General features: G+C 44.9%; 1 protein-coding gene across 2 annotated transcripts in view; it reads right to left on the minus strand.

Annotated features, from left to right (window-relative positions):
* The window catches only part of LOC118322759 (cell death-inducing p53-target protein 1 homolog), a 49,145-nt gene that overhangs the window by 33,917 nt on the left and 10,521 nt on the right, over positions 1-4,707 (minus strand). The window lies entirely within an intron of this gene.

Raw genomic sequence — 4,707 nt, forward strand, 5'->3', positions numbered from 1 at the left:
AGACAGAGAATATATCAAAATATCAGGAAAACTCATCTCTGATCAATATTCACAGGAAATAATCAAACTTCCTGCAGTTATTGATTTCACTGTTTGGTTCATTGATCAGTTTATCAGCTATATTGATACTGATCAATATGAACTATAGCTAATATACAGATACTGACTGATAGAGAGGGAAGGTTAATGAACAGTAACACTGCTGCTCTTTAATGAAGCTTCATTATAACAAACTTCTCTCTTTATATATTCCAAATAAATTCATTTCATAAACTGAATATACAGTATGTATAATATAGTATGTGTAATATTTATAATATATATAATATAGTATATATAATATGTGTATAATATAGTATGTGTAATATGCAGATTATAGTATATATAATATGTATATATGTAGACAGTTGTGGTTTGAGGCGTCTCAATAAGAACATTTATAATTCTGTATAATTCTCAGCTGTTAATCTTCTTCCCACACTGCTGTATCACTGCGAGCTCCAACCAGCCGGTGGCGGTGGCGGTGGCGGCGGCGGCGGTGGATTAGGATGTGAACCAGATGTGATGCGTGTTAACACTTGAAGCATCAGCAGAGGAAGAAACATTCAGTGTTCTTCAGTACCTGAGGGTCTTTATGTCTGCAGCCTGAACCAGTTCTCTTCATCTTCAGCTCAGTGTTTATTTATTAATATCATTATCAGGATGTCTTTCTACCGTTTCATCGCTGGAAAAACACGCCGGCGAGTTTGTAATGAAACGACTCTCACTGGACCAGAAGGAGCCCTTCAGAGCTGAGCCCCAGTCGGATCCAGCAGGAGGTCCAGAACCGGCGTTTGATCTGCTGGGACGCAACCGCCCAACGTCTGCAGCTACATCGTCTCTGCTGACGGCTTCCTCTGCTCTCACAGCGGGAAACTGAGTTCTGGTTGTACAATGTCTGTCTGTGGTCTCCAGAGACTCCTGAGGACTGATCTGTCCTTCACCTGCTGGTTGCTAACTGTGTGCTAGCAACAAGAATCACCTTCCATACATTATTATTATTATTATTATTAGCTTCTTTTAGCAACGAGAGCAGCTGGAGGACGTCAGTCAGACAATATTCTCTCCATAAAATATGATCCAGTTTCACTCAAATCACTGATAAAGTTGTGTTTGTAGTTTTTAATTTAAATTTTTTTATAAGTTGTCATTCTTTGTTCAGTAGAGATAGAGTAAGACTGGGGAGGTGATTTTAAAGGGTTAAAATGACATTTTCGTTTCCTCTGGCTGTAAACAATCTGACGTTATTGAACCTGCAGTCTGTAGGTTTTTAATATTTGGCCTCATTGTGTGTCTATTAGCACAAACACGGAGTCAAGAGTTGTTGAACCTGCCGTCTGTCTTCTGCTGCGCCACACGAACCCCAAACCGCCCACTCCAGTAATCAACGGCCATTAGCGCCGGCCTCAGACTGCGTTACACAGCAGAACCTGCAATCAGAGCGAGCTGCAGGTCCAAACGCAGGCGGGAACTGGTTAATAACAGCAATTAATATAAATCCACACAAAATACTGATATTATACATCCATCTAAAGTTTGACAGTTTGGTAAAAAGATGTTCATTTACTTTCTGATGGAGAGAGACTGATATCTCTCATCATCATATCCGTCCCTCACATCAGGGTAGCAGTTAGCTTAGCATAAATACATAAAGCCAGTTTAAGTGGAGTAATGAACACGTTAGAGCTCTTTTGATTAATTAAAACAAAACAAGTGTAAAACGGGAGCTCATGTGGCGGACTACTTTCTGGCTTATAGCAGTTGCCAGGCAACCAGCAGAGATCATGTTGTTGTGGTGACGCCATTCAGAGCCGGATACGTCCAGCCGAGTCACAAACAAGCCTTTATGTTGTTGTACACGTTTTTACATCTCTTATTTCCTGTTTTTTACTCTATATATTGTTATAAATGAGTAAATGCACTGATTTTTATGTATGTAAAATGTTCTTGTAATTTCTCTTTGTTATTTCCCCGAGATCAATAAAGTATTTCTGATTGCGTGAGTTCCAACTTCGCCTCCGGTCCACAGTAAGTGGTTGAAAACGTCGTCATGGAGACAAAAAGAACAAACAAACTTTGGCGTTCTCGACTTTTATTCTCGTTTTCTTCCTTTGTCGTACTCCTGACGAAGAGCTTAAATATCTTACAGAGCGAGAACAGCAGTTTGGATATTTACAAGATATAATAAATGACATACAACTCACAATGTGTTCGGAGCGCTGCAGGAGGAGGAGGAGGAGGAGAAGGAGGAGGAACAGGAGGAGGAGGAGCAGGAGGAGAAGGAGGAGGAACAGGAGGAGGAGGAGGAACAGGAGGAAAGAGAAACAACTACAGTAATTTTACCGTTCTTCTGAGGCCGCGGCCCGCCCAGAGTCTGACGTTACAAACAGAAATAGGAGGCTTTTTCCCGCTGTGTTGCATGATGGGAGAGTGAACGCACAGCGGCGTCCGTCCCAGTTAACCCAGTTCTCCCAGTGACACAGCAGAATAAATACACAGCGTCTCCTCAGAGCTCGCTTAACTCACAGCCGCCCACAAACCGGATGACCTCACACACGCGGTCCGCCCCCGTTAGCTAACGACACGCTTCGTTTGAGGGGGACGGAGTCAACGGACCGTCCTCAGACAGGAAGACGCACATGTGCTCACGCCACAGCGGTCTGCGAGCACCCATCAGGGACCGACAGCGTCCGTTCACTCGTGTTTGGACTCGACTGGCTGATTCTGTCGTTCCTCCCTCGGGGGGGTTTCTCTCTGGGAGAGAACGCTGAATAATTCATTACATCGTTTAAAGAAAAACACAGAGAGAGTCGAGTTCAGCGGACCGATCATCGACACAGATCAATACGCCGAATCCACTGCTGACAGTTCGCTGTCCAGATGAAATGAAACCTGCAGTTTTTACCTGTAACATCTTCGGTCATATCGCACCCGTTCATCAATTTATGCCCAAACATGTACAAAATGTAGAAAACGTACAGGTGTCACAACTCAGTCGCTTCACACTCGCCTTCCAACGGCGAAGGAGAAACTACGGTGGCCACGAAACATGTGAAAGATGCTAACAGCGTTATCAGAGACAGTGTTTGGTATAAGTAAGTATTTCCAGTCTTTGCTGAACGAGAGTTTGTGAGACAGGAATTAAAAGAGCTGTTTCTACTAACGGCAGCTTCAGTTCAGTGACTTTTATCTTTTAACCATCTTCAAAATGTGGTTGTCTTTCCAACATAGATTAGCTTAGCATATAGCATGTAGCATATCTAAGTACAGGAAAGGAGGAAGTTGACAGAGGCTAGCTCAACTGTGATTGGAGCACAGAGTGAAAGTGGGCGGGGCTTATGAAGGGTTTGACAGTTTGTTCTGTGTATTTGATGAAACACTGCAGAGAGAGAACAGGTGTGTTTATTCTGATACAGTCCTGTGCAGAGACATAACGGCAGAGCGGGGAGTGTCACAATCATTCACCGTAACCGCCGGCCGGGGGGTCTCACAATCATTCACCGTAAACCGCCGCCGGTCTCACAATCCATTCACCGTAACCGCCGCCGTTCCACAATATTCACCGCTAACCGCCGCCGGTCTCACAATCATTACCGTAACCGCCGCCGTCTACAATCATTCACTTTTAAACAACAAGCAATCCTGGAGTGGGAAACCTCCGTCGACAGGAAAATAACTGCTTGGCTTTTATTTTCTTAAACAGAGCGAAGGAAGCTAAAGACTGTGGGGAGGGAGTGAGGGGAGGGGGGAGGTTTGTGCGGTTATCTCTTCAAGGTGCAACATAAGTTTAGGGAGAACGGAGGGGACACGCACACCTGTATTGGCTGGACGCCATCATGCCACACAGCGGGGGAGGGGGGAGGGCAGTGGGAGGGCCGCTGTGGGGGGAGACAGAGGAAGTGTTTGGCGGTGAAGAGGACGGGAGGCACGAGGAGGTTGGTAGGGATGCGGCAGCTGGAAGGTGATTCCACTTGACATTCTTAGCCAGCGATACATTTCAGAAAGCTCACAACCTGAGAGAGAGAGACGTCAGAGGAGAGAGGAGAGACAGGAGAGAAAAGAGAGAGAGAGAGAGAGACAGACAGAGAGAGGAGAGGAGAGAGAGAGAGAGACATCGAAGAGAGGAGAGAGGAGAGAGACAGAGAGAGAAGAGAGACAAGGAGAGAGAGAGAGACAGAGTCGGAGAGGAGAGACAGGAGACAGAGGAGAGACGAGAGAGACAGAGAGAGGAGAGAGAGAGGACAGAGAGAGAGAGGAGAGGAGACAGAGTCAGAAGAGGAGAGAGACAGACAGAGAGAAGAGAGAGAGCAGGAGAGAGGAGAGAGAGAGGACAGACAGGAGAGAGAGAGAGACAGAGAGAAGAGAGACGAGACAGAGAGAGAGAGAGAGAGACAGAGTCAGAGAGGAGAGAGACAGACAGAGAGACAAGAGAGAGGAGAGAGAGACAGAGAGAGAGAGGACAGAGTCAGAGAGAGAGAGACAGACAGAGAGAGAGACAGAGAGAGACAGAGAGAGAGACAGAGAGGAGGACAGACAGAGAGAGAACAGAGAGAGAGGAGACAGACAGGAGAAAGAGAGAGATAATATAAATATAACATAATAATTAACTATAATAATTAATATAAAATGTAATATAATAATATAAACTAATATAATAATATCCTCTCT

This window comes from Morone saxatilis, unplaced genomic scaffold (genome assembly GCF_004916995.1).
Source record: "Morone saxatilis isolate NCDOM2014 unplaced genomic scaffold, NCSU_SB_2.0 Contig14, whole genome shotgun sequence".
Classification (NCBI taxonomy): domain Eukaryota; kingdom Metazoa; phylum Chordata; class Actinopteri; family Moronidae; genus Morone; species Morone saxatilis.